Genomic DNA, 21,934 nt, shown 5'->3' with positions numbered 1-21,934 from the left:
TTAGGTACGCTGCGAAGGTGGGATGAGCTTGTCGCGTGACTCTCTCCACCTTATCGCAGTTCGGAGCAGTAGGGTCAGCGGTACGATAGAGTTCGTCCATCGCCCTTACGTACTCGAGCAAGGATTCGTCTGGATGCTGAGTGCGTAGCTCCAACTCGCGCCGCAGACGACGCTCGTAATCTGCGGGCAGGAATTCCTCGCGTAAGGTCGCTCGGAACTCGGCCAGCGTGCTAGACCGGTGGCCAGTAAGCCGGAACCAGCGGGCAGCGTGATCAGTTAACGACACTGGTACGACGCGTTCCAGTATCTCGCCATCGGACAGCCCCGTTGCGCGCTGGTAAGTCAGCACGCGATCGAGGTATTCGTTGACGCTAACTGAATCATGATACCCGCTGTAGGTGGGTAAGTCCACCCTCACTCTCGGTCTAGCAGCGGCGGCAGATGTCAGCAGAGTGTTCTGCACGGCACCTGTCAACCTCTCAATCAAGCGCATCGCATCGTGCAACAGTGCCTGTTGAGGCTCGCTCTGGCCAGTAATGCCTGGCACAGGAGCAGAACGCGTTGAGCAAGTGTGCCGCAGTGGCTCCATGCTCTCCGCAAACTCTGGCGAAGGGTTCGGCGTAATGTGCCTCACGCCTTCAAGGGTACATCCTGCCGGAGAGAGCGCCTCGTGTGTAGCGCTACCCTCTTCGAAGCTTATCAAATTCCCAGGGCTAATGTTCGCCGCAGGGCATGACTGAGCGGTAGCAGTTACCGCCGCTTCGAATGGTTGCCTGTTGGTAGCAACCTGCGACAGCGTATACAACGGCTGTAAATCAGCCCCGTATGCTGCCATGGTTCGTTCGTGTGGTGGCAATCACTCACACAAACAGACTCAACCTGTCACACCTCTGGCCCCACGTTGGGCGCCAAATATAGGGGTATTACTCAGGCTCGCGCGTGCGCACCTGACCCTTCTCTGGATCGCACAGCGCCGATGGAGCGGCAGTCGCTCGCTAGCACTTTCGCAGCAGCCCTAGCAGTCAGAGCTGTGACCCCTAACCCGCGGTTCGCAGTGAGTTGCGACCACGGCGGGTTCAGGCCAGGGGGGGACAGGGTGAGTCTCGACCTAAGGTGTTTATTCACCTTAGAGTACAAGGATACCAACTGGACAACAACAGCAACAACACATACAAATACAACACAAAACAACCACAGCGGCGGAGCATTCCGCACGTCTGGGGTGAAACAAACCGCACAATGTGGGAACCACAAAAGAGGCTGATAAGGGTTCAGCTCACCCAGAGTGGATCCGCGCTCGAGCCCTGGGGCGGTCAGTCGCACACAAAGGCCGGGCGCAACAGGGGGACGGCGTGCGGCGGTCTCAGCGGCTGAGTTGAGATGCGGCCTGTCGCAAGCTCTTCAGCCGAAAGACAACGGTGCATCGGGGGAATAGCGCTTCTCCCCGAGCGGCGGAGAGGGAGTCTCCCCGGTTCCAAGAAAGGGAAAGGAGGGAACGGGGTGCCTTGGCTGCAGCGTCGCGGCCAGGCGCGAAGAGCAGCGGGAGCGGCGAAGGTGCCCTCTCCCCGCTACCCTCCGCGAGCGAGCACGTGATTATCGCGTGATAACCGCGCGGCCGCTCCGGAGATATCGGGATGCGCGTGCGATCCCCACATCCCCCCCTCCTTAAAATTCCCCTTTAGCCGCTAAGAGGCCGCCGTCACCTGAGGCTTTTCCGAGAGGGACGTGCTACTCCGACATCAACACGGTTTGAGTCCACGTTGGTGAGGGAGCAGCTCTAGCTGCAGACCGTCGTTGTCGCCGTGTAGGTAGCCGCGAGCCAGGCCGGAACGTTGAAGGATGTCACGGAGCAGCTTGACAGTAGTAGGACATAGTAGGAGGCAAGAAGGCCGCTGGGTCCGGGTCACCTTGCGTCTCGGTGGCGTCACCCGCCGTGTCGGATGTGCCGGGTCCGTGGTGGCGAAAGGGTCCCTGGATTTCTTTTGGCTGCCTCGACCAGACTGACGCGATCCCCGAACTAGCCTCGATATGGCGCAGGACAGCTGTCTTTTGGTGTTCCCGGGGTTCGTTGCCCTTTGGTATGGTCGAAGGCGTTTCTTTCTGTTCCCCCCGAAACAGCTCTCCTTGTCGTTGCGCACCCTCGCGGGTGTCGGCACGCAAGACCGGCAAAGGCGCGCCGACCCACCCCTGACGATGGCTTGCACCTCGCTGCGCTGCAGGGGTCCACTCTGTCCTTGCGGGCGAAGTCTTTCGCTCGGCCTTGAGGCTGGATACTTGGTGGCGGGGCTCGCAACTCGGTCGCTGAGTTCTGCGGCGCGGTTCGGCGAATTCTGCGCCGCTGCGACCATTCCGGACCGGAAGTCGCCCGCCGCACCTCTCACCTCGCTGTTAGCCGCCGGAGGATCTTTTCTCGCCGCCTGTTGCCTGCACTGCGCTGCTGACTGCTTACGGCCTGCTCGTCCGCACCGGCAACGGTCTTTCCTTTTTGCTTGATGGTTGTTGCACGGCTCCCGACGGGCGGTCTGCCGCTGCGACAATTCTGTTAGCCCCTCTCGCTTCTTCCGAAGAGAAAGCGCGTGCTCGCTCTGGAAGCCTGCATGCTAGACATCGGAGGAGCATTCCGTCCAATATCGCGCACAATAAAATAGCCTCAGCGAACCGGACAGAGTTAGTTCTGCCGAGATCGCAAGTTATAACGCCGCACTAGGCTCGAACGTCGAGCTGTGCCACCCGATGCCGCTGCCTGCGGGCGCGGGAGAGCGTTCTCCTCGGGCCACTCGTTCCCTCTGTCATAGTAGGGTTTGAGATCGCAGACATGCACCGGTCGGCTGATCGGTCTTAGCTTCAAGTCCGCCAGCCTGTACACGAGCGAAGAGACAGTCTCTCGCACCCGGTACGGTCCTGTCCATTTCGGCGCCAGAGAAGCTGAGAATTTCTTACTGGCGTCGCTCAGGACGTGATTCCGTCTCAACACCAGGTCGCCCACTTTGTAGTGAACTTCCCGATGAGAGCGGTCGTACTGCGCTTTCTGCTCGGCACGTGCAGTGCTCAGGTTCCGTCGCGCTTTTCGTAAAGCCTCCGTTACCTTCGCGCGCAGCCCAGTCGCATAATCGGCGCGTGCCGACGAAACAACCAGTTCCGTGCTGCTTCGTTCCTGTAGAGTAAGTTCTACCGGATTCAACAGCTCCCTCCCAAGGTTGAGGGTGGCGGGTGTATACCCAGTCGATCGGTTCACTGTCGACCTGATAGCAAATCCAATTTCAGGAAGACAAGCGTCCCACTCATTGTGCGTCCCCGCAAATGCAACGAGCATGTGCTTGATGTTGCGGTTCACACGCTCAGTGGGATTCGCCTGGGCATGGTACGTGGTTGTTCTCCTGTGCTTAATGCCGAGAGCTGCACAAGAGTCCACGAAGAGTTTGGCAGTGAAGTAGGACGCATTGTCCGTTATCAACTGCTCAGGATAGCCGAATCGTGTAAACACCTCGATCAGCTTTCCCATGATCACGCGTGCCGTCAGCTTCCGTAGGGGGAACAGTTCCACCCACTTGCTGAAATGGTCTGTGACTACGAGAAGGAATCTGTTCCCGCTCGGTGTACTGGGGTAAGGCCCCATGACGTCACATGCCGCAATTTGCCACGGTGTTCGGCTATTGATCGGCTGCATGAGCCCGGGTGGGCGTCCACCACGCGGCTTCACGCGTTGGCACACGTTGCAAGAGCGGGCGTAGCGCATCACATCCCGCTTCATTCCCGGCCAGGTAGCAAAGCGGCACAACTTCAGATAAGTCTTAGGGCCACTTGCATGCCCAGCCAGGCACGTATCGTGAAAGTAGCGTAAAAGTGCTCCTCTCAGCGTGCGTGGAATCACCGCTTTGAAGGACTCATGTGTATCCTTCTCCGCGGGGATATATCTCAGCAGGACGCCGTCAGAGTCTAGCAGGTAGGAATCCAACGCGCTCACAGCATTACCAGCTGTTTCGGAGCGCCGCGCACCCACAGCAATACCAGCTGCGTCCATGTGCGCCGCGGCCGCGCCGCCGGGCTCCCGGAGCCCCTCAAACACTTTCTTGCAAAACGGATCCTCCCGCTGTGCCTCTAACAGCTCCTTTCTCCCGAACACGCGCCCCATTGAACTGACGCAGTCCAAGTGGTTCACGCTTTCGTCCTGCGAAGGGGGTTCGTCTGCCCTTCCTTCGGGACCAGCGCCGTCGAGCATTGTAGCAGTTACTTTGCTCTTAGGCTGAGTCACTGAGGAGTCACGATGGGTATTAATGTTACCCCTCCTGACACCCTCAATCGTCGCAGCGGTTAGTCCGCTCTCAAGCTCAGTTTCGGGCGGGGTGAGTTGAGTAGTAATGTTACTCTTCTCACAGTCAACGGGCGCACGCGAAAGTGCGTCCGCCACAACGTTGTTCTTTCCTCTCCTGTAGCGAACGGTAAAATCGTATCGCTGCAGGAGAAGTGCCCATCGCGCGAGCCGGCCGCTCGGCTCTCCTAAGCGCCTAAGCCAAGTTAGTGCCATATGATCGGTCTCAATTATGAATGGGACTCCATCAATATAGTAGTCGAACTTTTTGAGAGCGAAAATGATCGCCAGACATTCCTTTTCGGTCACGGAGTAATTTTTCTCTGCGGGAGTCAAAGAGCGGCTGGCAAAAGCTACCGGGCGCAAACTACCTTCGTGCTGTTGGAGCAAAACCGCTCCTAGGCCAAGGTCGCTGGCGTCCGTATGAATGACAAATTCTTTGTTCAAGTCAGGTAGCCTTAACTCGGTGGTTTCCACGAGCGCTTTTACGAGGTTGCGCAGTGCCTCCTCTTGCTCGGGACCCCACCTCCACTGCTCACCTTTCCTCAACAGCATTGTCAAGGGGGCTTGCAGTGCAGCGCAGTTTGGGATGAACTGTCGATAGAAGTTCGCCAGCCCCAAAAAGCGTCTCAGTCCGCCTATGTCTGCCGGTGACGGGTAGTTCAATAATGCCTGAACCTTGTCATCACACGGTAGAAGGCGTCCGTTATCAAGTTTAAACCCCAGTAGCGTTACTCGGGTTGCTGCGATCTGGGTCTTGGTCGGGTTTAGCGTTATCCCCGCAGACCTCAGACGCTCCAACACGTCCCTGAGATGGCGTAAGTGCCCATCAAAGGTACGCGAGTATACCACAACATCGTCCAGGTAAGCAAGAGCGTGGTGCCACCTTGCGTCACCCAAGACACGGTCCATCAGGCGCTGGTAAGTCGCAGGCGCACCGACAAGTCCGAATGGCATACGGGTAAACTGGAAAAGTCCCCTGTGACAAGTGAAGGCAGTCTTCTCTCGGTCACAGGGATCTACCTCCACCTGAAAGTATCCTCTGCTTGCATCGAGCGTAGTGAAGTACTTCGCTCCGCCAACGTTGGATACGATCGAGGGGATGCTAGGAAGCGGATATGCGTCCTTGCGTGTCACCTCGTTCAGGCGGCGATAGTCAACACAAAGGCGGGGCGTCCCATCCTTTTTCGGAACCAACACCACAGGAAAACCCCATGGGCTGTCCGACCTTTCAACAACGCCTGTATCGAGCAGTTCGTCCAGAGCGCTGTCTAGTGCTTTCCTCTTAGCCAAACTCACCGGCCGAGGATTACACTTCCACGGAGAGGCGTCGCCTGTCTCAATTTTGTGCCTGTATAGCGTAGTGCAACCAGGCCGCTCTGTGAATACGGCGTCATATTCAGTCAGAAGCGATGAGAGGCGAGCCTTTTCTTCCCCCGACAAACTGCTTGAGTCGTCCAGCAGCGGGTGGTATCGTTCGCCCCTCACTGCGGCACAGTCTGCCACCGCAGCGGGGGTTATGGGCTGTGCGGGAGGGGAGCAGTTCCCCTCCGCGCCTCTTTTCTCAGTGCGGTTGGCCGGACGGCATTTCGACCCGGCCTCAACCGTTCTGAGGGACCTTTTCGGGCAATCGTTTGGTCGGTCTGCGCGCGAAGCATCATCGAACGAAGTTGTCTCTGACGCTTTTTGAAATGAAACGAAAGGTTTCAGGGTGCCACATGCTCGCTCCCTATATCCTCCGTTGCAGACGTCAATAACAATGCCCGTCTTGGCGAGGAAGTCTCTACCAAGGATTATAGGAACCGACAGGCCGGGAAGGTGAGCGAGGCGCTGTCGCCTCACCCGTTTCTCCCACCGCACCACAAGCCTAGCAGCACAGCTCGCGTGTGCCGTGCCGCTGGCGAGTCGGAAGGTCACATTTGCCAAGTCCTCTTCCCATCTGACAACGGTACTCTCTCTCAGTCGGATAGCGTTCCGACGGAGATGTTCACACACCTCGTCGCCAAATAGTGAAGCGCTTGCTCCTGTGTCTAACAGCGCAAAAAACCTGCGCCGGGCGACTGTAACCTCTATGAGCGGAACTGGCGTGTCGCTGGGTAATCCAAAACGACAAGCCAGCGGGGCAAGGAGTTCATGTGTCTCACTTCGCACCGCTGTAACCGCCGCCGGCCATGCAGCGTTGCTTACCGGCGGCCCCGCTCGTTTCCCGAAAGCGCGTGCTCTCGGTTCGCAGGCTGTCTGCAATCCCGGGCGAAGTGCCCTGGCTGGTTGCACCGATAACAGAGGAGAGCCGGCCGTTTTCGGGCTTGGCGTCCAGTGCCTCGCGCCGTTTGACCGTTGTTCCTCTCTATCGACTGCTCCCTTGCAGGCACGCTCTGCTCTGGCATCATCGAGCCGGCATGTCGACCACGATTCTGCATACCTCGGCCATCGGCAGCGCATGCTGCACGCATGGCATAAGTGTATGGGTCGAGAGCCCGGTCAGATAAGTCCCAACCGTTTCTCAGTTGCCCGTCACTGAAGGCAACCGCACCATCTCCACCGGAACGAGTGCGAAAAGTGTCCCCGTTCCACGCGCATCGCGGCTCAAGTGCCCTCGACGCTGGGGGTGGAGGTCGGTATGAGCGCGAGGCGAGTATGTCCGCCTGTATGCGCTTTGCCTCCGAGGCCAGCTCATCCAAATCCCTGAACTTGCTGCCTCTTAGGTACGCTGCGAAGGTGGGATGAGCTTGTCGCGTGACTCTCTCCACCTTATCGCAGTTCGGAGCAGTAGGGTCAGCGGTACGATAGAGTTCGTCCATCGCCCTTACGTACTCGAGCAAGGATTCGTCTGGATGCTGAGTGCGTAGCTCCAACTCGCGCCGCAGACGACGCTCGTAATCTGCGGGCAGGAATTCCTCGCGTAAGGTCGCTCGGAACTCGGCCAGCGTGCTAGACCGGTGGCCAGTAAGCCGGAACCAGCGGGCAGCGTGATCAGTTAACGACACTGGTACGACGCGTTCCAGTATCTCGCCATCGGACAGCCCCGTTGCGCGCTGGTAAGTCAGCACGCGATCGAGGTATTCGTTGACGCTAACTGAATCATGATACCCGCTGTAGGTGGGTAAGTCCACCCTCACTCTCGGTCTAGCAGCGGCGGCAGATGTCAGCAGAGTGTTCTGCACGGCACCTGTCAACCTCTCAATCAAGCGCATCGCATCGTGCAACAGTGCCTGTTGAGGCTCGCTCTGGCCAGTAATGCCTGGCACAGGAGCAGAACGCGTTGAGCAAGTGTGCCGCAGTGGCTCCATGCTCTCCGCAAACTCTGGCGAAGGGTTCGGCGTAATGTGCCTCACGCCTTCAAGGGTACATCCTGCCGGAGAGAGCGCCTCGTGTGTAGCGCTACCCTCTTCGAAGCTTATCAAATTCCCAGGGCTAATGTTCGCCGCAGGGCATGACTGAGCGGTAGCAGTTACCGCCGCTTCGAATGGTTGCCTGTTGGTAGCAACCTGCGACAGCGTATACAACGGCTGTAAATCAGCCCCGTATGCTGCCATGGTTCGTTCGTGTGGTGGCAATCACTCACACAAACAGACTCAACCTGTCACACCTCTGGCCCCACGTTGGGCGCCAAATATAGGGGTATTACTCAGGCTCGCGCGTGCGCACCTGACCCTTCTCTGGATCGCACAGCGCCGATGGAGCGGCAGTCGCTCGCTAGCACTTTCGCAGCAGCCCTAGCAGTCAGAGCTGTGACCCCTAACCCGCGGTTCGCAGTGAGTTGCGACCACGGCGGGTTCAGGCCAGGGGGGGACAGGGTGAGTCTCGACCTAAGGTGTTTATTCACCTTAGAGTACAAGGATACCAACTGGACAACAACAGCAACAACACATACAAATACAACACAAAACAACCACAGCGGCGGAGCATTCCGCACGTCTGGGGTGAAACAAACCGCACAATGTGGGAACCACAAAAGAGGCTGATAAGGGTTCAGCTCACCCAGAGTGGATCCGCGCTCGAGCCCTGGGGCGGTCAGTCGCACACAAAGGCCGGGCGCAACAGGGGGACGGCGTGCGGCGGTCTCAGCGGCTGAGTTGAGATGCGGCCTGTCGCAAGCTCTTCAGCCGAAAGACAACGGTGCATCGGGGGAATAGCGCTTCTCCCCGAGCGGCGGAGAGGGAGTCTCCCCGGTTCCAAGAAAGGGAAAGGAGGGAACGGGGTGCCTTGGCTGCAGCGTCGCGGCCAGGCGCGAAGAGCAGCGGGAGCGGCGAAGGTGCCCTCTCCCCGCTACCCTCCGCGAGCGAGCACGTGATTATCGCGTGATAACCGCGCGGCCGCTCCGGAGATATCGGGATGCGCGTGCGATCCCCACAACTTTTCTAAAGTCCTACATCGGACCATACAACGAGACAAGCCAAATCAACATACTATCAGACAATTTTTCTCTGACCGAGTGGATTTTCGCCTGGCATAGTTTTGGACGCTTTCTGGTTAGCAGACGAGAAAAAGAAACAAATGCATGGCCGCTCGCCGCCATCACTGCGGGGACTCGACGGATTGCAACGCGTTCGCTTGAGCGCAACTTCTGCGGAAAATTAGCGTACGATAGCGCGCAGCATGCCTATGGTTATCTGTGGACGAATCGTCTCACGTTTTCTTCGATATTCTTTCGGTAGCAGCATTAGGCGCCCAAAACAGGCATTCGGTTATGGTCAATATGCCTTCCTTGCGTTTTTTTTTTTCATTTCCATGCCCCCGCCCTACAAAAGAAAAGAAATACATTGTTGCGGCGCAGCAAATTGTTGCATGGTGAAAGTTTGTTTTTGTTACTTCTTCTGTGGAAAGTAATGGGCCACGGGACGCTTCAGTTGGTGAATACTCATTACATTATTGCGGTAGCAATTATATGGACCCTTCAGGCGCATTCCTGCCGTCGCCGTCGCCCTCATGTTCCGTATAAAGTCCAAGGGCGATAACATCGTGACCGCGCGCCGCATGCTGCATGTGCGAGTGAAAGCGTAAGGGGGGGGGGGGGGGTGGCATGGGTGAGCCGACGATGGTGGCTCAATCTTGTGTGCGCAAGGGAGAAAAGCAGGGAGGAAGCTCGCGGCCTCCTGTCGTGCGCGATACATCAGAGGGAGTCGAGGGGGGGGGGGGGGGGGCTGTGATGTTTGAATCTGTGGTTGCGCAACATGTTTATTTGCCTTGTTTGACGCATTTTATATAGTGAATTTTTATTAGATACGTTGATTTATTGGAGTTTATAGGTATATTGGAATATCTTGTTGCGAGGTTTTGTGTATACGTGCAGTGAACTTTGTTTCCAGTGACACTTCTTGCCTTTTATCAAGCTGTATCTTCGCATTTGCATATTCCATTGTATCTTCGCATTTCTAATGCACGAGGGCGAGTGAAATGAAAGTGAGCCAACCCACCCCACGCAATAATGGTTCGGTTCATTATTTGCGAGGCATACACATAGCACAGAGGCATCTCTCGTTTACGAAAGTGACTCACAGGTGTGAGGATAAAAGTTCTTTAATGCTCTTGTAGATTGGGTTGAACTTGGTTTCGTGGCATAATGGACACTTCGAAAGTTTCACAGCATATTGTCATGAGGTTTTTGACAGCTGAAGATGTTTCGGAAAAAAAAAAAGCTTAGTCGCCATGTGGCTGCCGTGTACGTTGAACATTGCATTTCATTGACCACTGTGAAGCGTTGGAGCAAACGGTTCCAAGAAGGACGTGAAAGTTGCGAAGACGATCCAAGACCGTACCAAAGCCACCGTGCAATCACCCCAACACAATTGCAAATGTTAATTAGAAAAGAACGGAGGATAAGCATCGGTGAATTGGCAGGGCGTGTGAACATCCGTCATGGTTCGGGTCACACCATAATTCATGAACATCTCGGTTATCGGCTCTTGTGTGCGCAACGAATGCTCAAGATTTTGAACCACGGCCAGAAGGCGGAGAGCTTCGGCGCTGCCTTGACTCATCTAATCCTGTATCACTGTGAGGTCGACGACTTTTTGTCTGCAACTGTGACCGGGAACGAATCATGGTGCCACTACTACGAGCCTGAAAGACGACGGCAAAGCTTACAGAGGAAACATTTCAATTCATAACCCCCAAGAAAATCGAAGGCCGTCATTTCTGCCGAAAAGGTGTTGACTTCTTTTCGGTCGTCAGGGGCCATAACTGATCGAATTTGCTAAACCTACTAGAGAGACTCAATCGCTTCGGATATTGTAAAACGTTGGATCGGCTGCGTGTCGCAATCAAAAAGAAATGACGTGGAAATTGAAGAATGGGGTCATCTTGCTCCACAATGCCTGTCCCCACGTCGCTGATGTCGTTAACATAAAACTGGCAAAGTTCAAGTGGGAAACGCTGCAACATTCGCCATACAGCCTAGACCTGTCGCCTTGTGACTTCTACATTTTGGAGCATCTAACAAAAAAAAAGGAAAACCGGCTCGAAGGCACCAGATTTGTGTCGGACGATGAAGTGAAAGAGTCAGTTACAGAGTTTTTGAAGCAGCAACCCAAGGAATCTTATGAGACGGGAATCACGTGACTCGTTAGTCAGTGGGTCAAATGTCTAAATGCTTATGGAGACTACTTTTAAACAAAGTTATACACCGTTAGTCATATATTCGCATTGGCTGACTTTCATTTGACTCGCCCTCGTACATTTGGCAGAACTCCTAATTTTTATATTTATTTCATTTATTCCATACTGATAGCCTGGGTGCTAGGCCTGAAGCAGGAGTGAGCATACATAATTTTTTTGGCAAAATAGTTGCAACATGTAACATCACAAAGACATGGTGAAAAAAATAGAAAAATAACTGAACAAAGAAAAAAAGCTGAAAAAAACCATGGCCTTATCTATAATGAAGTGCATCATTATACAACCAACACAATAAGAAACAAAAATCAGGTTTGGTGCCTGAGCCCATTTATAAATAGTTCGACTGTTTCACATGTGATATCAGCTGGTAGACAATTCCATTCGCGGGTTGTTCTCGGAAAAATGAATTTTTGAACGTATCAGTGGAATTTATAAAATCCGCAACTTTCTTAGAGTGACAAAAGCGCATTGTAGATTCTGACGATGGTTTTATATACGATGCCTTATCAATTCCAATTTTGTCATGAAAAATTAAATAAAAAAATTTCAGCCTTTCCGCACTTCTTCGTAGCCCTTGAAGTTCCGCTTTTTGTAAGAAATGTGCTCTCTGTTGGGACTATAATTTTGGAGAAATTACTCACAATACACGACCATTGACAGCTGCTTCTGCGCAGTGCATTCTAACAAAGGACAGTGTCATTGAGATTTTTCCCTGGTCTTTGCATATGTACAAAAATGTAAACATAGTTCTCGAGCGACAGAAATAGAGAGATGCAAATGAGAGAAAAGCAGGGAGGTTAACAAAGTTTCATTAAAACATTCGTCCTCAACTTGTTCATTTCATGGCCTTTACATGTTTCATATCAGCGGCATGCACTGCTTTGCTGGTTTCCAACTGATATAGTTATAAAGTTCGTGCGATATTTTTCTTTACGTATTAACTAGACAGAAAACACGGAAGCATTGATATCAGTCATTTCAGGAACAATTTTTGAGACATACGAGTACACTGTTTTATGAAAAAATACATATTTTACTACTCTAGCTGGACAGTGCGTAGCTTTCAACTATTCGTTTGCCGCATCTTTCGCAATGGCAATGCAGTTATTATTGATGTATTTGATCCCTCGACAAATTCTATGAGGAGGAGGCGGAGCCGGACCGTGAGCCTCCCTTCCCGAACGAAATTTCTGGCTACGCCACGGGTAGACAACAATGTGTATATTGCATGGAAATTTATCTTGAGAAGATGACGGTATGTTGCACACACAGTGCAATTCTTCGTTATCGTACTCGTGAAAAAAGAATCGACAGCACAATATGGGTGTACATGACAATGACGATGATCACCATTTAAACATGGCACATATACTCACAGAACAGAGGATGCGCCCAGAATCAGGCGCTTGATGGAGAACAACGAAGAAAACATCGACGGCGTCAGTATAATAACAATGGAATCGCAGCAATTGCGCCGCATAAGGATAGGATAGGAATAACTTTAATAAAGTGCCGGCAAACGACGATTTAACGAGTCGTGACGCTGGCCAAGCGTCGACCCGGGGTTATACTCTACTCTGCACTAGCCCCGTTGGGCCCGTTTGTAGTGGGTCACGAGGCTTGTGCTTTTCGAGCGCACCCCGGGCCTGCTGGACGGCCCATAGTTGTGAGTCCTTGTCTGTAGACTGCAGTGCACTTTGAAGTTCTGGCGGGTAAGTCTTGGAGGTAGCTGCCGTCGGGAACCTGGCACAGTCCGCATAATTTTGTTACATAGAAGCCCACACAATTCACAGCCGCCAAGTACCCGATATAGCGGCACTGCAAACGTACGGGAAAAGAAAAAAGGAAAGAAAAAGTAAAAGACTCCCTCAAATTTTGTCAGTGGCACTGCATCGTTTGGCTCGTTACATTAATTGTAGAAAAAGTTATGGCACTGGCGCTGATTAATTCCTGTCCGGGGCCTTCAAAAGAACTCGTTAAGACTGAAAAGCAAGACGCCTTTAATACAACTGCCTCATAATCTGCGGCTGAAGCATTGATTTACGCAAATGCAAAATGTCAAACATAGCGTAAGAAAATTTGGTATTTACAGTTCATCTCAAAAATTACGATGGCAACATGTTGTGCTGGTAGGTGCTTGGAGGTTGTCCCACTTAATGATGGAAAACCAAAATGCTACTGTTTTACACAACCTCCCAAAACTAGTTACCCTGACCGTAACGCCACCTTACCTTAATAAAGCGCGAAAGAAACGAAAATAAACATGATGCATCAAGATTGTGTGAATGATACGTATTCGAATAGCAAAATGCTGGGGCGCCTTGGACAAAAAAGAAAAAAATATAGCATAAGCTCTTGGCCAAACGGCTGTTAGTAGCATAGTGTTCCATAAAGCCTATACATCTGCTGTAAATAAATCTAGCCTACTAAGACGTCAGTAGTTTAGGAGTACTAAAGTTTATCGATGTATTTAGATTTGCGCAAAATGCACTACGATGTCATAGAGAAAAAAAAAAGTTATGTACATCCCGAAGAAGATAAAATTACCTAAACAAGACGTTTCTTCCCCCAATGTCAAATAATTTACAATGTGAGCGGCGCGCACTCTCATAACTTAGTCGTCACGCATTGCGCCGACCTGTCAGACAGCGTGCTCCGCCGCCACAATCCCGTAGATCACGAGGCGTGCTCCCCGCAAGAGACCCTTGAGTAAACACGAGGAAAGACTCATCGCACCGATGCCCTGCCACGGTTCCTGGGACCGTAAGAAGAGACCCTGGGGTGAACACGGGGGTTCGAGCGAGGCGGGAGTGCGAAGGGCCGGAAGGCAGAGAGAGAGGAGGCGAGCCGAACCAGAGGAGCGGCACGGAGAGACGAAGGAGAGACGCGGCCGAGGAAGGCAGCGACGGCAACACGCTTCACGCCGACGCTCTGCAGATAATAAACAGCTTTCATTTAAGCAAGAATCCAGCCTTTGTCATTGCTGTCAATAATTACCATTTAACTATTATAATAGTAGTACATTATTCCACAACCGCACCCATACCCCCTTGTTACGCGGGCATTCACGGCCGCAAACACCTCCCCGTCGGAGTCACGTGATAACACGACCGTTCATTACGGTGTCGGGAAGTGGAATGCATATACTAATGAAGTACCGTTGATGAGCGGTGAGATACTGACGCGGTGAGATCACCTATTGCAGTGCCTTGCTGCAAAAGAAATAATGAGAACCCGCATAACGTTTGTTACGTTACGTTGCGCTTGTTAGACCGTTAGCGATTTTTTCAACCCGTAATCCGTAATTCTTGTTTGCAAGTCGCATTATTCGCCGCGTGATCGAGCTCCAGTGCTGGCCGCACCATCGCCATAATAGTGTGGATATGCAGTCCGCGGCCCGCATTGAAATGCACACGCCGGCACTTCGCTGCTGGTGATTCCAGCCGATTGCGCGTGCCATAATAAAAGGCGCTTACTCTGTGACGAACGGATAAAATGTTACCCTCCAGAAGGTTGCACGATATCTATGCGCAGAACGTTCCTAAATTTACGTGAAACAAGCGCAAATTATTATTCAAGGGGTGACTGGCACTCACGCAGTCAGTTTTGGCACTTTGGTGAGTTTTGTGCGTGTTCCGCTTGCGTTGTGCCGGTCCGCTAGCATTGCTGTTGCTGTTGCGCAACTCAGCTAATGCAACTAATACACTAATAATTTCGCGCTGGTTTTAAAGAAAAAAATTCCTACTGATGTGTTAACTGTTACGGAGCGCACTACTTCACCGCTTGTGCACACTTGCACGCATTGCCCTTTTTTTATCTTCTGTAACTAAGTGAGTGAAGTAACCAAGTAAGTAACGCTCTGGCACTGTGAGTGACAGCGCGTTAGCATGATCGCCACGTTTCTTCATACTCCGTTATTTTTTTTTATCGCAGTAACTGTTTTCTAACGTCATATTTAAGCACAAAACTGTCTTGGTATGGTTGCGCCTTCACGACTGTGATGCGAAAAAACTCCGATTACTTAATGACCAAAAGATTACGTTGTTTCCCTTATTTAAGCAAATAATGGCCGCTACTTTCCGTTGTGCAAGGAACGTCACACAAAAGAGCGTATAGTAATGCGTCTTGCAATCGCCATATCAGACTTCTTTGACAGTGAAAGTTTACTTCTTTTCAACGAAAAGAGGGCACCAAGACAAAAGACAAGAGCCTGACAAGGTCCTGGTCACCCGTAGAATAGCTGGCATTGTGCAGGAGCGCTATATACACAACAAATTCACAATGAATTTCTCAAGCTTTGTAAAAAGCATGACGCAGTAAGTTAACATGCATGAAATTTGTACAAGAACAACTGAATCACATACACAGCTTATCGTATGAGCGGTATAAAGATACAAGCTTTACAATATACAATGTCAGTCCTAAAAGACAGAAACAATATCACAAAGCTTGGAACATGTGCGTTAGAGAAAAAACATCTCAAAGGTAGTAAAATAAATACAAATTAATACAAAGTCTGTCGACTAAATAAATATATCATTCCGTTTGTTACAATAAGCGTTTTTAATTGTAGATTTAAAACGTTTTTGTGGAAGGTAATATTCAGTTTCAAAGGGAAATTTATTTATTACCGTGGGAAGTTTTACTTGTGGTAATTGGTGCGTGTGATTGGAACAAGTTTACGTTTCGCCCGGAAAGCGTATCGGCTGCTGGAATTATCTGGACAAGAAAAGAACAATTTATGACGATGAATGCACATAAGTAGACAGAAATGATATACTTCTTTTACTTTAAGGATGCCATGTTTCTGAAATAGCGGTGACGTAGGTAAATTTGAAGGTCTGCCATGCAACCCCTCAATAGCACGCAAAGCGCGTTTCTGAATGGAAATTAGTTTAAGGTAATTGCTGGACGTCGTAGTTCCCCAAACAAGAATACAGTATGATAGCCTTGAGTACAGGAGTGCGTAATACATAGATATCTTTAACAAGGGGGGCAACAAATGAGATATCTTATACAAACAACCAAGTGTTGTAGTTAGATCAGACATTAATTTGGTGGTGTGAAAATTCCAAGAAAGATTCTCATTGAACCAAACCCCAAGAAATTGCTGGTTTGAAACTTGCTTTAATTGAGTATGCTCGTAGACAACTTTCAGAGTGATACTTTCTACTGTATTAATAGGATGAAAGATAATGTAGTTTTTTTGAGAAATGAAGGCTTAGACTATTGGTCAATAACCAATTATGTAGCTTTCTTCAATATGCATCTGCCGTAGCTTCCATTTGGGACAAGGAGTGGGACGAAAAAAATATATTAGTATTGTCAGCGTACATGACCAGATTAGGCGATTCGGATATGTTAACGATATCATTTATGCATACTAAAACAATAACGGTCCTAATATTGATCCTTGAGGAACATCATGCGGAATTGCCAATTTCTCTGAGGGTACGCCATTACCCTGAACATACTGCAATCTGTTATTTAAATAGCTCTTTAGCAAGCCAGATGCAATACCACGTATGCCATAACTGTTAAGCTTGCGTAGAAGGGTGTTGTAATGAACGCAATCGAATGGCCTTTCGGAAATCTAAAAGGTCAAGAGTGTGCCGTTTCATTTCGATATTCTTAAATTTTTTTTCTTTTACTGTTAACAGCGCCTGCTCTGTTGATTTGTTTTTCAGGAATCCATACTGCGAGGAAGTTACAACATTGTACTTATGGAAAAAAAATTTCTGTCAAGTCTATCCTGCTTGCCTTTTGTAACAGTGAATCTAAGTACTAAAGTTCCGCAATTTACTCGGGAGGCAAAACTATTTAATCGCGGTGGGGTCTGAACTACATTATTAAAGCACGTAGACCTTCGGCACAGATAATTAAGTGCGGTCGCGTAACTATACTAAGCGACAGTCATGCAATAACACACACTATAAGTGTATATATGACGTAAGTGTTTAGGAATGTTTTTTTTTCTATACTTCCGACTAATCTTCACGGTACTCCATGTTCCGTTGAATATCACAGAGATAGAGGTACGACTAACTCATTGCGACGGAAAGACGCCAAGGCTCCCGTCTTGCTGGGACAGCCTCATTCGTTTACAACGGCGAAGGATGATTTTGCTAATGCGCATGAAGCACAAATCGGCAACAAAATTGAAATGTTTGTGGCTAACGGAGGACGTTACAACCACATATTGTGCGCTCGACACGGGTATTATATGATGGTATTACAGAGAAAACACCAAAGTGCAAGCCCGAATGTGCCTGTACAGCGCTCAAAAAATACAAATGAGCATTTACTGCTGTGTTGCAATCAAAATATTCTTTAGAAAATGTGCACGCAGTACTCGAACATGTAAACATGCAGTGGATAGCAGACACCGCAAGGCGGCGACTGTGCTCGATCTCGCGGCCAATACCGGCTCCACGTTCAGTTCAGCCAGGCTTTTGTGCGGCTGTGGCGGTGAAAGCTGACCCCGCAACGCAGGCTGCGTGGGAGCCGTCCCTATCCAGGCCGCGACGGTGAGCCCGTGAACCAGCAAACAGTCGCCTAGTACTTCCGTAGGCTACGAGAACTCGCATATACAGATTCGCTGTCTTCGATGTATCAGTCGTCAGATTAACATGCATATGTGAAGTCTTTTACCTATCTTCAAACAAAAACAACAAAGCTATGACTATGGAATGCAGACCCTCAACTTCCTTCTCTACAGCACCATCCTATTAGGAACGGTGGTATAGATCATGCCGGTTTTCAGGAGAGGGATATCAGGACATTCATTTTTCAGGAGAGTCTGCGGCAAAGGTGGTACGTGCATGAAGAATTATTGGTAAAACTTGGTATTATCATCATCAGCCTGGTTACGCCCACTGCAGGGCAAAGGCCTCTCCCCTACTTCTCCAACTACCCCGGTCATGTACTAATTGTGGTCACGTTGTCCCTGCAAATTTCTTAATCTCATCCGCCCACCTAACTTTCTGCCGCCCCGTGCTATGCTTCCCTTCCCTTTGGAATCCAGTCCGTAACCCTTAATGACCATCGGTTATCTTCCCTCCTCATTACATGTCCTGGCCATGCCCATTTCTTTTTCTTGATTTCAACTAAAATGTCATTAACTCGCGTTTGTTCCCTCACCCAATCTGCTCTTTTCTTATCCCTTAACGTTACACCCATCATTCTTCTTTCCATAGCTCGTTGTGTCGTCCTCAATTTAAGTAGAACCCTTTTCGTAAGCCTCCAGGTTTCTGCCCCGTACGTGAGTACTGGTAAGACACAGCTGTTGTACACTTTTCTCTTGAGGGATAATGGCAACCTACTATTCATGATCTGAGAATGCCTGCCAAACGCACCCCAGCCCATTCTTATTCTTCTGATTATTACAGTCTCAGGATCCGGATCCGCGGTCACTACCTGCCCTAAATAGATGTATTCCCTTACCACTTCCAGCGCCTCGGTACCTATCGTAAACTGCTGTTCTCTTCCGAGACTGTCAAACATTACTTTAGTTTTCTGCAGATTAATTTTTAGACCCACCCTTCTGCTTTGCCTCTCCAGGTCAGTGAGCACGCATTGCAATTGGTCTCCTGAGTTACTCAGCAAGGCAGCATCGTAACCCAATCGCAAGTTACTAAGGTATTCTCCATTAACTCTTATCCCCAATTCTTCTCAATCCAGGTTTCTGAATACCTCCTGTAAACACGCTGTGAATAGCATCGGAGAGATCGTATCTACCTGCCTGACGCCTTTCTTTATTGGAATTTTGTTGCTTTCTTTATGGAAGACTACGGTGGCTTGGAGCCGCTATAGATATCTTTCAGTATCTTTACATACGGCTCGTCTACACCCTGATTCCGTAATGCTTCCATGATCGCTGAGGTTTCGACTGAATCAAACGCTTTCTCGTAATCAATGAAAGCTATATATAAGGGTTGGTTACATACCGCACATTTCTCCATCACCTGATTGATAGTGTGAATATGGTCTATTGTCGAGTAGCTTTTTCGAAATCCTGCCTGGTCCTTTGGTTGACAGAAGTTTAAGGTGTTCCTGATTCTATTTGCGATTATCTTAGTAAATACTTTGTAGGCAACGGACAGTAAGCTGATCGGTCTATAATTTTTCAAGTCCTTGGCGTCCTCTTTCTTATGGATTAGGATTATGTTAGCGTTCTTCCAAGATTCCGGTAAGCTCGAGGTCATGAGGCATTGCGTATACAGGGTGGCCAGTTTGGTAAATAGTAATCATAGTACGAAGAAATCGGTAGTTCGCGAGGCAACGATTAATTCATCTCTGCGCCGTACACCGCGGCTTCTGATCTCAGTCCACCTTCTCTTTCTATGTCTAGAGGTTAGCGTAATGCATGATCACGCGGCTCATATAATCACAACTTACCCCAGTGGACTCGGCGACATTTCTTCTGCATACCTCAACTTAATGCCTATTTTTGTTCCCACTCCTGTGGGAACTTCTGTGGCAGCGGCTGACGGCTATCGAAAAGGCAAATCAATGGTCATTTTAACGGATTCAAAAGAGACATGCAGGAACTACACAAAGCGTAGAATCTGCAGGGCTGCCTTAGCTATCCTCCGCAAGGCAGAACACCTCAGACACACCACAACCCACAAACTTATCTGGATTCCGGCACAGACGGGGATAGAAGGAAATGAAAGGGCAGACAGCTTGGCTCGCGATATCATGTACCGAGTCGAGCAGCCACATGCCCTGGAACAGCATTTCACCGTGGAGATCGGCTATTCAGAGTTACTGAACTACCACAGAGGGAAGAGAATTAGATAATTCCCGCCACACAAATCCTGAACACAGCAAGAAGCAGCTAGTTGGCGGAGGCTGCAAACGGGAACCTTTTCTAACTTACATATACTAAGCAAGATGTATCCTACACAATTTAGGAACACATGCCCGTGGTGCGGGGCAACCCCCACGCTTTACCATATAACCTGCGAGTGTAAACGTAACTACACATTCCACCAACACAAAACCCCGAGTGCGGAGCAGTGGGAGAGCCGGCTCACCAGCTGCGAGCTCACCGCCCAAAGGGAAATGGTGCAGCACACAAGCGAAGCAGCGCGGCTCAGTGGAGCCCTGGACTAGGGGCCCAACCCTGCTAAGAAGGCCAAGCGTCTGCAGCGATGAAGACGCAGGCCGAACGCTAAACCCTTAATGGACCAAATAAAGTTTTCTCTCTCTCTCTCTCTCCCACTCCTGTAAGAGCCCGTCAAGGCTTACAGTATAAATAAATAAATAAATAAATAAATAAATAAATAAATAAATAAATAAATAAATAAATTTCAGGGAACAGTGGCGCGCCCGCTGTAGGCATCATAGTGATTGCAGTGTTTAATTGACTGTGGATATATGCTGCTCGAAAGAGGTCTGTCTTGCCCGGAGACCGCCGCCACATGCAGACCGAAATCGCGACTTTCTCGATGAAAGCGCTCCAAGGCATAGTCGTGCGCAGGCGCAGAGGTATCGCCAAGTACCGAAAGAAACGTAGCAAAAATTAAGCACAGGCAGAACCTATCTGTCGAGCATTCTCAAAGTCAATGCGAGTGTATCTGAATGAAAACTCGCCTAAGATTGTTGACACTTACACGTTTATTCCATCTCGATCCGTTAGGCTGATTCCATCAATTCGAGGCCGTGATAACGTGGGACGCGCATGTGTCGGTGAAGTACGAAACTTACCTACACAATTTTCAAATATTGTATACCCATCGCAAACACGGTGTCAATGACCCTCCTGCCTATAGCGGTAGGTATACTAGCTTAAGTATGAGCTGAGCAGATCCAAGTCGACCCCTACGTACACCATCCCTACGACAGCAGCATCCATGTCAGGGATTGACGATAGCGCTTTTCTCCAGACTGCCGCTTAAGGTTATAAATATGACCCCAGAAACATGCACATCACAATTCCGATAGCCCCTCTTATGTGAAGTTCGTGCCTGCCGACATGATGATGATGATTTATTGGCATCGCCTTTGAAACGGGGCGGCCGCAAATAGTCACCTATAGTCTGTTTGATTTAATCAGCTATGCTATACATGTTTTTCATTCCAGCATTTTTAGAGCGCAGCTCTCAACCGCCCGTTCCTGCAGCGAGTGTCGGTGTCGTCCCTTGGCGTCCTCCTTACCGTGTGAACTGGCGCAGGGAAGGATGAAAGAGCGAATGCGAAGCGCGGATGAAAGACGGCGAAAGCGAAGAGAGAGCGAGGAGCAAAGCGGAGGAGGAAGGTACGGCGAAATTGCGTGAGAAGAAAAACGAAGTGCCGCGCAAGACGGGCTTTTCGGCGACGATGGCTACGAGTTGGCGCCAGAGCAGCACGCGTCGTCTGTTCACCGATGACGCCACCGATACCTTATATGGAAACAAAGTGCTGCATGAGCGGAGGTATATCTGCAACGGCTGCTGTGATTCGTGCCCGTGCGTCACCCACGCGTTGCCTCTCGAGATCTCCCGACTTTAAATCCAAGCTCTTCTGGCAGTCGCGCCATATTTCGCTCCGTTTGCAACGTGCCGCACGAGACAGACTGTCCACGCCCGCCAACATATCGCGAAATGAAAACACGCATACAGCTGCGCTCGAATTTCGCATTAGGGAGTATCGCAATTGTCGGTGATAATTTTTAACTATTTTTTTCTTCGTCTAGACTTCACTATCTACTCGTACCCTGTAGCGCTGCCTATGCTCCGGTCGTATCCATCTCTTCGCTGTATTTTTTTTCCCACCAATACTCTAAACATCTCTAGCTTATCTCGACCGCTGACCTCTTGATGCTTCCGTCCACTTTAAATCCAAGCTCTTCTGGAAGGTGTGCGTTACCTAAGGGTCTCGCTGGGTGAATCCCTTCGCGTTTCATTAGGATGTGCTGAGTGGTCTCCGGATTTCTTGCTGCGGCATACACATGCCTCATCTTGTTGCGAATATTCGCTCCAGTATGTTTTTGTCCTTAGACAATCGGCTCGAGCCTCAAATACT

General features: G+C 50.2%; 1 protein-coding gene across 1 annotated transcript in view; it reads right to left on the bottom strand.

Moving 5' to 3' along the window:
• Window positions 1-21,934, bottom strand: part of LOC126535956 (uncharacterized) — a 638,450-nt gene that overhangs the window by 572,274 nt on the left and 44,242 nt on the right. The gene's annotated exons all lie outside the window — the stretch shown is intronic.

This window comes from Dermacentor andersoni, chromosome 4, assembly GCF_023375885.2.
Source record: "Dermacentor andersoni chromosome 4, qqDerAnde1_hic_scaffold, whole genome shotgun sequence".
NCBI classification, from domain to species: Eukaryota; Metazoa; Arthropoda; class Arachnida; order Ixodida; family Ixodidae; genus Dermacentor; species Dermacentor andersoni.
The sequence above is the reverse complement of the archived record's forward strand: the minus strand, read 5'-3'. Positions and strand labels throughout refer to the sequence as shown.